The 10,846-nt window shown below is 44.9% G+C and overlaps 1 protein-coding gene across 4 annotated transcripts in view; it reads right to left on the bottom strand.

Moving 5' to 3' along the window:
* The window catches only part of COL6A3 (collagen type VI alpha 3 chain), a 91,159-nt gene extending 81,330 nt beyond the window's left edge, over positions 1 to 9,829 (bottom strand). For 2 of the 4 annotated variants that reach the window (XM_030802861.1, XM_030802859.1), the window contains exon 1: positions 9,575 to 9,829. The gene's annotated coding sequence lies outside the window, so the exon portion shown is untranslated. The remainder of the gene's footprint in view (positions 1 to 9,574) is intronic. The other 2 variants (XM_030802862.1, XM_030802863.1) reach the window with 2 other exon arrangements.
* Positions 9,830 to 10,846: the final 1,017 nt, after the last annotated feature.

Genomic DNA, 10,846 nt, shown 5'->3' on the forward strand with positions numbered 1-10,846 from the left:
GAAGAGCTGCAGACGCCTCTGCAGGGAGCATTGACAAAGAGCACAAGTGAATTATGCCTTGAGCAGGTTTTGCTAATGGTTTTCTTAACCATTCCCATACCTCACACAGTGAACGCCTTTGAATCCACTGATTCTGTCACATATAAAGCATTGAGTGGGCTCACTCTGGAGCAATTCCAAAATTACCTTTCTCATCTTCCGGAGTGCTCAATACAATCTAAATAGTTACAAAATAAAATCCAGGAAGTCTTTCTAAGACATCACTCACTTACTTCAACCATTCTGAGTAAAATAAACTTTTAGTTCATTGAAAATCATATGTAGAGAAAGATTTTTATTTTCAAGATGTGAATCTTTAGAGGAGTAGCCCCCTCCGTGGAGATACTTCCCATTGGAACACAAAGTAATGGGATAAATACACTGTGCACAGGAATTATTTTATCCAGAATATATCCAGATATTGAGGGAAGAGGAGGGGAGGGAAGAGAAGGAAAGGAGCCCTTCCAGCTCTGAAAAGGACGGGAGATGATGCCTGTAGGACAATGCGTTATCCAGGCTCCACTGATGACTCAGAACCCATATGGTTTGACTGAGCTGAATTCCCAGGTGGGAAAAACGCCTTTGGCCCCACACTTTCCTGGCATCATGCGGGAAGCAGGTCTTGTGGCTCGTGGGCTCCTAGCCCAGCTGTTGAATATTTGCTGATATTTTCGTTTGCAATTAACTCTCTTTTATTGTTTATCATGTCCTGGAGTCTCCATTTATAAAAAAACGAAATTCCCTGGCAGCAAATTTTGGAGAACTTTTTCATTTAGATTATTAAAAGATGTCAAACACCATCTCCCCAAATGACCACCCACCTTCTTCAACGAGGGGCAATGAGGCAGCCATTTCCCACTCATTCTCCGACACCACCCTCCCAGAGGAAGGAGAGAGGAGAGTGCTGGTAATGTTTCCTGGGCTTCTGTCTTGTGGGTGGGATTTCACGCCCTCCTCCCAACCACCCGATGGCTGATTTCCCTCCATTTTATAGCTGAGAAGTTGAAACCCCAGCAAGGCAAAGTGATTGTTCAAAGCTACATAGATAAAAACAAGATAGAACCAGAATCCTAACCCAAGTTAGCATTTCCAAAGCTCGTGGGAAGAATCCCGGGAAACCCTAGAGGCTGTGCCAGATTTGGCCCAGATCTCAAGGAAACTCCCCACGTCTTTTGGGGAAAAAATAGACTTCCTTGGTGGTGACACACCACAGATTCTACGTCAGTAGAAGTCGGCTGCTGCTATCATTCTTTCAAATATGAAAAAAAAAGACTCAGAATTGGCTGCTTGAGACCCTTGGGCTGGAAGGGGTCTGTTTCTTCATCCTAGATTCTATGTCCTAAAGGCAACAGATTCAATAAAAGACATTCATCACATTTTCATTCTCATCTTTCTATTTAGGATTATTCATTTTTTTGTTTACTCTGCCTCATTCTAAAAAGGATTTGAGGTGCCTTTTTCCATTTAGTTTCTATCCCTTCAAAATTTAAAAGGATACCTTTCATTACAAAGGTTGCCCTACATGGCCCTTCAACCTGAAATCATATTCAATCATATTCCAATGAATATGATTTCCCAAGCTATTTTGCAGTTCTGTAAATTAGTTTTCATTTAGCCTATTCAAAACCTTTTTCATTTTCCATGTCTGGAAATCTTTTTTAAGAAAGAGACACACACACATGCACACAAGGAAATAATTTTAAAACAAAGACTCAAATAAATCCAGAGCTCCCATTTTGAAGTCATTTATTTGGTTTTCTCCAAGCACTGCTTTTTAAAATCAGCCTGTCCCTCCTATCAAGTTCTGGGACTTCTGTTAGTTCCTAATTGTCCTGTTTAAAATGGGAGCAGTGGAAATAGTCAAAGACCACAGTGGGAGAGCTGTGCACACCGACTGTGAAATAAAAAGTCAAATTTCAGTAAATTTGAGGCACTCATCCACCCTTGCCTTTGCCACGCCCGTTCCTAGACTGCAAGAAGGAGCACCCCATTTATTTCTCTTTTTCTCACTCTTTCTCTCTCTTTTTGCCTGAATCCTGGGAAAGGAGTCCCCATTCTTTTCCTCAGGGAGGAAGCTAAGAAAGGATTTATTAAGTCCTGCAGTTTGGGTAGGAGGAGAGTGGGATTTAATATGCTCTTGCTGTTTGAAAGACCCAGAGGAGAATCCTGAAAAGTAAATGTTTTGGAACAGCTCCAAGAAACCTCCAAAGAAATACAGCAAATTTTGGTTTTTTACTGTTTATTTAACAACTTGGATTTCATATTTCTTTTTTCTTTTTTCCTTTTTTTTTTTTTTTTTTTTTTTGAGACAGACTATAGCTCTGTTGTCCAGGTTGGAATGCAGTGGCGTGATCAGCGCTTACTGCAGCCTCACCTTCCTGAGATCAAGCAATCCTCCCACCTCAGCCTCCCAAGTAACTAGGACTACAGGTGTGTGCCACCAGGCCTGGCTAATTTTTTTTGAATTTTGGTAGAGACAAGATCTCCCTATATTGCCCAGGCTGGTCTCAAACTCTTGGGCCCAAGGGATCCTCCTGCCCTGGCCTCCCAAAGTGCTGGGATTACAGGCATGAGCCACTACACCTGGCCTTCAAATTTCTATTTTATGAAAATACTCTAGAACAATAATCTGTTTGACTCAAACAGAATGTGTATCCTTTGCATGAGAACCATGACAGAAGGAAATCACATCGGGATGTGGGGGGGGGGGGGGGGGGAGCATAGGAGAAACTAAGCTAATACATTAATGGTCAGGAAATAACAGGAAGATACATATTAAAACTCACATTACATGTAAAAAAAAAAAAAAAAAAAAAAAAAAAAAAAAAAAAAAAAAAAAAAAAAGAGAATGTGTATCCTTTGATAGCAACATTTTAAAACTCTTCTCGTCAGGCAGGGTAACTAGACCTCCTTTGTCACTTACTGGGGTCCTTTGTCACTTACTGGGGTCCTTGTTAGGTATGGAGTAGCCAATTCAAGATCTTCAGCTCTTCCTGGTAAAATCTAACAAAGGAACACCTGTTCTGCAACTCGTGGATTCTAACAAAGCAATGCAGAAAGAGAGGGCCTGGACATCCTCTAGCAATGCCCCCGCTCTGTGAATGAGAGCGCCTGTAAGAACACGCCGACCTCCGGCCAGGCTTAGGCCAAGCTCCCCAGTGGTGGGTCTCCTTCCCATTACAAAGGCAATTAAGAAACTCCAGATTAATTGCCCAGATATTTGAAAAAAATACTCTAAAACATATTCCTAGCATTGAAGATAATAACCATGAAGCAGAAAGTTCCATATCTGGTGTGATTTGAAAAGCTAGACGCCACCATGCAAATGTAAAACACATTCCACATTCTGAAATATACAGCAGCCAGACGAGACTTTGTCTGCACTTATACTGCTAATTATAAACATCAGGCAGAGACTAGTTCCATTTCAACGTTAAAGAAGGTGCATTAGAAAATGCTTCAACAAATATTGCACAAATGCCCACTCCATTCCAACTCCTTGCCACATGACGCTGCTGGATCCAAATCGGAGCTTGGCACTTATTCCTGTCTTTTCCTTCTTGGCAATGAACTAGGGTGCTACTGACCTTTCCAAAACTGTGGTGTTCCATTGTAAATGATTAAAGTGGCTGAAAGGTGCTCTCATTGTAAAAAGGAAAGTTAGATATTTTGTCTGTTTTCTAGTCTAATTCATAATCAAGTAGAGAAGATAAAATTATTCTTGAAAATAGAAGCCTTTTCAAAAATCAAGTTGGAGCATCTGATAAAATATCATCCATGCTGGATTTATTGCGATAACCTGGGAACTTCTACTTCCTTACTGCCTCTGTCAGCAGTGGTCAGCCAATCTCTCCCAGCCTCCCTTTTGAGTAAAAGGAGGCTCCTTGCCTGTTGCTCAAACAGGCCGTAGTCCTGCAACTGCTGTCTCCCATCTGTTGCCCTGGGCTCTGATGAGTGATGGGTTTTCTGCAGCCCCGATTAGAAACAGAGCACCCTGGTGCACCGCCGGGCCAGCTGTGGGTTTAGCTGAGTTGGCGCTAACTCTGGGTACAGGCCCTGGGCTGCTGAATCAACTAATGAAGATTCCAGAAGTGAAAAACCAGTTTCCTGGAATGGTTTCCCTTGAGATCTGAGTCAACTCCAGCTGCTGTTCAATTTTTAATTTTGAAATTAAACCGAGCCATGAGCTCTTCCTTCCAGTGGCCAATTCCTGCTGCTCCGGGTTCCTGAAAATCTAATGTATAGCACACACAGGGGGTTTCACAGAAACATTTCCCATTGTACTTTTCCCTGGCCACTCGCAATTCTCAAATGTTTCTCTGTATTTCATGAGTTTAAACTTCAGGAGAACAGTAGGCTCATACTATGCTAAATGCAGCCAGACCCCTACAAGACTAACAATTTGCCTTTGGGAGAGGGTTTGGCAGAACTTTTCGTATTTGTTTTTTTCTTCTCTCCTTTTTCCTTCCAGATTTTTTTAAACAGTTACTCCTCTGCTGAATCAACTTAAAAAAGGCCACTCCAAGGCAGACTGGGAATGGGAAGAGTAACTTTCTCCACATGACACCCTAAAATACACTCTTAAAGGCTTGTCCCCCTTGAAATGTCCACATTCCAAGATGTCTGCGTATTGGAAACATCAGACACTTCTGCTACTAGCTCTGTGGCCCTGTCACCGGGCATACCCCTCTGAGCTCTCTTTCTTCATCTGAAGCATAAAGGGCTTGGAGAAACCATCCACCAAGGTAGTAGTTTTTCTGATATTTCAATTAGCCAAGCAGAAATGATATGTTTGCCAACCAGAAGAGAGGGGGCTATGTCTTAGTCTTTTTTTTTATATTCCCCAAGAATGTATTCTCTTTTCTAAATTTTTTAATTTTCATTTTATTATTATGATACTTGAAGTTTTAGGGTACATGTGCACAACGTGCAGGTTTGTTACATATGTATACATGTGCCATGTTGGTGTGCTGCACCCATCAACTCATCATTTAGCATTAGGTATATCTCCCCTCCCTGAACCTCAACGCTCAAGGCAGTGATGCACAACAGGTCTTGTTAAACTTAAGTAAACATGAGAACACAAAGACCAGCCAAAGGGTTAGGTTTTTGTTTTTTGGGTTTTTTTGCTCTGAGCTAGAATTCTCTCCCTCAGGGTCTTAATGCTGGTTATCTCAAGCTAACAGACATAAATCTGAGAGTCAGTAATATATATTTGTATTAATAAATATTTAAGATGAGACATTCATAATTATAGCTTGTGTGAATTTTTAAAAGTATGTTAAAACCCATTGTCCATTAGGGGAAAGTATCAAAGGACATGTCATGGACACCCTTGCAGTTCTAAAATCCGGTAATTCCACAGGGATACACAATGGCGTGAATATGCAAACTGACTTTGGTTCTCAAGCACCCGACTGTTCATTTAAACCTCTGTAATTAGATATGGGTAAAATGCTTCCTATAAAATGTCTTATTTGCTGAATGCCCTTGTAATGCAATTGTTTGGGAACAAAGATGCCTCCTTTGATGGCACAATTTCATCTCAATACACTCGCACCTGAGCAGAGAAGAAAAACAAAGCTCTAACGTATGTCCACTTCAGTTATTATGAACAGCCACAATAAATACAATAATGATAATCATGTATTGAAATATCAGTCCTAAAGTTGCCCGCAAGCTCGCTGAGATGGTCATCACTGAGTCACTGCAAACCATGAAACCCCACCCTGGGAGACTCCAGGCACCACTTCAGAGATTTTTCTGAAGCTTGCAGAGCTACACCTCCCTCTAGAGGAAGGAAAGCCAAACTGCCTTTTCACAAACAGACCAGGATGAACGTGCTAACTCAAAATTTCTTTTCTTTTTTTTCTTTTCTTTTTTTTTTTTTTTTTCTGAGACAGGGTCTTGTTCTGTCGCCCAGGCTCTGAAGTGCAGTGGCATAGTCACGGCTCACTGCAGCCTCAACCTCCCAGGCCCAAGTGATCCTCCCACCTCAGCCTCGTAGCTGAGATTACAGGCGCATGCCACCATGCCTGGCTAATTTTTTAAAATGCTTTTGTAGAGACAAGGTCTCCCTGTGTTGCCCAGGCCTGTCTCAAATTCCTGGGCTCAAGCAATCCGCCCACCTCAGCCTCCCAAAGTGCTGGGATTACAGAGATGAGCCACAGTGCCCAGCCCTCAAAATTTCATCTCTTTCCCAAAATGGACTATAAGACCAGAATGTATTAAAAATTATATTTTTCAAAATTAACAAAGTGAATTGTTGAAGGGAACGTCTCTGCAAAATCAGGACCTGCGGAATACTCCCTGAAAATAAGACATTCATGACCACACATTAGAGGGGGCAAGCAACATCTTTTATTTAAAGAGTAGGACTGTCCTTTCTTTGCACTGAATTTTTACACTGAATTCCACTGAAGTTTTACAGTGGAAACAGAGAAGCCATATCTGGAAATGGAAGAATGAAGATAACCGTTCTTGTCTAGTTCATGGCTGTCTGAATTAGCAGGAAACTTTAAAGCTCCCCTGCTTTAAAATTTGGATGGTTTGCGGCTTTCATTTCCTTAGCTAGAGCTAATAGAATTTTCTTTAAATGTCAGGTCCCTCCTCAAATCGTCAGCTATTTATGTAGCAGTGATGTGTTTTTTACTGCCTGCTTGCTGCAGCCAGGACACCGTGAAAAGTTTGCTCCCGTAAATCAGGGTGGAAAAGCTGCCTGGTACACAACAAACCCACCAGATGGAAACCGCCTGCGATTCTTCCCTCAAGAGATACCAGATTTTCAGCTTCTTCCAAAAAGAGCAGTGACAAAACTGAACTTTCAAATAAAATTTTTTGCTAACGCTGTTACTGCGCCTGCAAGGAAGTGTCACGCGATAGTATTCACGACTTGGCGGTGAATTTTAAATCCTAAACATGGAATTTCACATATAAGTGGGAGGTGATATCAACCGCTGGTGAAGACTACACTTGATCCAGTTGTCTAAACACTCTGAGCAAGGAAACAAATGAAGCCTCCTCGCTGGCAAAAAGTCACTGCCAGCTTCCGAAGCTTCCAAAGAAGGCGGTCTTGTTTCAAGCCGGCTTTAGGCATCCACGTCTGTGGGTTCCGTTCCTGAAACTAAGGTCAGGATGAGCAGCCTCATTGGAACCACAAATCAACAATCGACTGAAGAGAGGAGCTTCTTCCTACTTTCTCATCGGGGACGTATTAAGTTCTAGGATAGGAAATCACAAAAGGCACTTATGATAAAGTCAGTGCAATTTGCTGAGTCCTGAACGCTTTAGAAATAAAATGAAGTGTGAAGTAAAGACAATTTTTCAGAAGGGTGCCTACCTTGTATCAAAAATATCATTCAGACCCCAGGTTTGGACATTCGCCACACGTCCCCTCACCTGTGGGCCACAACCATGGTGGGGTGGAACACGCGCCCTGCCAAGCAGGGGGAGAGCGGGGCCAAGGGCTAACATTCTAGAGAGGCTTCCCCAGCCACCTCCCAGAAAGGTGCTGTGGCAACACCCTCCAGTGCCTGGATAGGAAAAGCCAGGACAGCCTCACTTCACCCCAACATGGAATTCCTTCCCAAGCCCTCCCCTCCACTCAGTGTCTGTTTCCTGGCTTCTCTCAACCATGAGTGAGGAAAGGAGAGAACTAAACCTCTGGGTAGCAAGAAACCCCCTAAACAAAGAAGTCCAGACAGGCAGCCCTTCCTAGATCCTGATCTTTGTAAAAGCCCCGCTTCCCCACCCCAGGCTTTCATCCTCAGCTACAAGCCCACTTCAGAAAGAAGAGCATTCAAATCCCCTCCTTCAGGGCCCTCCACCCCCAGGAGGTGGCCTGAGCAGGGCGGCTGGCCCCGGTATTCCGGTCACAGAGCCGATGCCCCCGCCCCACCGTCCACCTCCCTTCTTTCTCGGTTCATTGGTAGAGTCTTAGTGAGCCCAAAGCAGTTTTCCCAACTAGATGTGAATTATCTGGGATCCTCCGTCGCTGGCTCGTCTGCTCTCCTGCAATGGGGAAGGATTTTACGGCAATCTCAGACACTCGCTCCCTGGCCTGGGCAAGGAATTCGGCATCTCAGAGCTCCTGGTTGCTCATTTTGAAAACCAGGAAACGACTACATCAGCGGCTTCTGACCAAAAATCTCTTCCATTATCTTTAGCCCAACAAAAACCTCCGAAGTCCCAGTAATGTCATCAACGGCCACCCACTCAGTTTTCAATATAGTTTTGCTTAGGTGCAATGTAACTTCGATTTTAAAGCCATTTCGGTTCAGTTTTTTACAGTGGTAAGAATGGGACCCTGGGGAGCTGGGGTATCCCAGGTTGAGCATCCACCATCCCCGTGAGCTCTGAGCACCCTGCAGCTCTAGCACCCTGTGGTCCTCATCGGGGTGAGCTGTATGCGGGGAGAGAAGCCGATCAGCCGGGGCCACAGCCCTGCCTCCCCATCCGGCACAGCAGACTCCCCTGCGCTCAGAGGGGGTTGCTCCTGGGGTCTGCACCGGCCTCGAAACTGGCTCCTGGGGCTTCCTGTGAAGGCAGATTTTTCTTCAACCACTCCCTAGTCCCTCCCAGTGACCCCACCCATACTTCAATCCCCATTCATTATCTAACATAATAGGCCCCTTGAAACAGGTTCCCCAAACAGGCTGGCCACTGTCAGTGAACGTGTTCCATCCACAGCAAGAGAGGACCCGAGCCCCACCCTGCATCCTCCGGGCCAGGAAACAGCCCTCGGGGCCTCCCAGCTTGGCACTGGCCTCACCTCTGTGCAGCATGGGCTGGCCCCAGCAGGGCCCAGTGGACCTGCCTCAGACATTCAGCATGCCGCCCAAATGCCCAATTCCTTCTTCTCCTCTGACCCCTGCAACTCCTTTAAGCAACCCCAAGGGACAAAGTCTCCAACAGAGACTTCAGGTTCCTGAAAAGACGAAAGCTTGATGGCAATGACTAAGCGACCCTTTACTTGGCCCTGATCCTGGGCACCAGAGTTACTCCAATCTCGTGAAAGCAGCAAATGTGCTCCACCAGCACCTTCCCATGGGCGGCCCTGGGCAGAAAACCCACTCAGGTTGTTGCACCCTGACCTAGTGTCACCACCCAGAGAGCTCAGAGAACATCTCCCAGCGGAGGCTCGGCAGGGAGCTATTCTAGTCTCAGCAAAGACGCTTCTGCAAACAAAGTGGATCCCGGATGGGTTTTAGAAGGCGGCGGTAACTTAAATAAATCATGGGCTGAAACACGCTGCCGCCCGGAATGCACAGGGCGCGTGTAGCAGCCACAGACACGCGGTGGAAAAGTGCTCACGCTCTTAGGCAACCATGACCTTAACCAAGTTAAGGAAATCCCATTGCCACAAAGTGAGAAAGAAAAATCAGCGAAATCTTCCAAAGAACTAAAACATGTACAGAAAACTGGCGAACAGCATGAGCATAAGAGCCACTAACTCTACCTAGAAAGGATCACTTCAGGTTGAGAGCATTTCCTTCTAGCCCCAAACCTGGAAAAACAGAAGAGAAATCACACTCACCCCTGAGCAAACCTGAAGGCGTGTGTCCCTGGGCGCCTCGATTCAATTAGGTTTGAATAGGATGCATACTTTTCCCACTCACTGCTTCTCTTTCTCTTTTTGCAGCCTTTCTCCACCAAAAAAGTGGAGACTCAGAGCTGCGGAGGAAAACTCTTGCAGTCCTTGCAGGAGGCTGGAGCCCAGGAGAACTGAACAGCCTTTGGTGGAATACTGAGCTCCAAACTGGACTGGGGCCAGGGATACCAGTCAGGGCTTCCTCCAGCTCCTCCTCCTCCTCCCTCCCCGACCCCTCCTCTCCCCCTCCTCACTGCAGAACTGACCCAAAACTGTAAATGAAACCAGACTCCTCCACTCTGTTTCTTCTGGCCCCCGCTCAGGCTGATGTCACCCTCTGAATTCTGTCTTCACCCTACAAGCGTTTAGCTGGACTCCTGCAAGCCCCAACTCTTAAAAAAAAAATTGACCACTCCTACTCGTCACCTTTTGGGCTGGGCCCTTGGCGTCAAAAAGAATAAATTTTGGAATTTCTTCGTGGGTATCCATGGTTTTCCTGCAATGTTTTCCAACACCATCTGAAAGGAAAACAGGAAATGCAGTCCCCCCTTACCCTCACCACACCCTCCCATTTCTTCTTGAAGTTTCTGAATTGAGACTTCTACTAATAACCTCCCCCTTCAAATAGAAAAACCAGCAATTAAAATCGCCTTGGTTTTCTGTTAACCAAAGCTCTGTTCACCAGTGAAAAGGCAAAAAAAAGGAGGCCACATTTCTTTTAATTTCTGTATCTAATGATTCTGATTGTGGCACTTATAGGCCCATTCTAGGCACAGACAGGGGTAATGAAAATGGTTATCTTGCCAAAGATTCGGGAAAATTCTTGAGTAAGAACTTCAGTTTCTAGAAAGCTTTGCACATTTCAAAACACTTCAATATACATTCTCTCCTTTATCACAAACATCAACACCCTAAGCCCTTTTAAATAGAAAGATGTCTTTTTTTTATTAGGTGAAATTGTAGTCCCATTTTATAGATGAAAGAAACAGGCTGGGCACGGTGACTTATGCCTGTAATCCCAGCACTTTGGGAGGCTGAGGCAGGCAGATCACAAGGTCAGGAGTTGGAGACCAGCCTGGCCAACATGGTGAAACCCCGTCTCTACTAAAAGTATATAGCCAGGCGTGGTGGCAGGTGTTGTAGTCCCAGCTATTTGGGAGGCTGAGGCAGGATAATCGCTTGAACCCAGGAGGCAGAGGTTGCAGTGAGCCAAGATGG

The sequence above is a fragment of the Nomascus leucogenys genome, chromosome 22a (assembly GCF_006542625.1).
Source record: "Nomascus leucogenys isolate Asia chromosome 22a, Asia_NLE_v1, whole genome shotgun sequence".
Taxonomy (NCBI): domain Eukaryota; kingdom Metazoa; phylum Chordata; class Mammalia; order Primates; family Hylobatidae; genus Nomascus; species Nomascus leucogenys.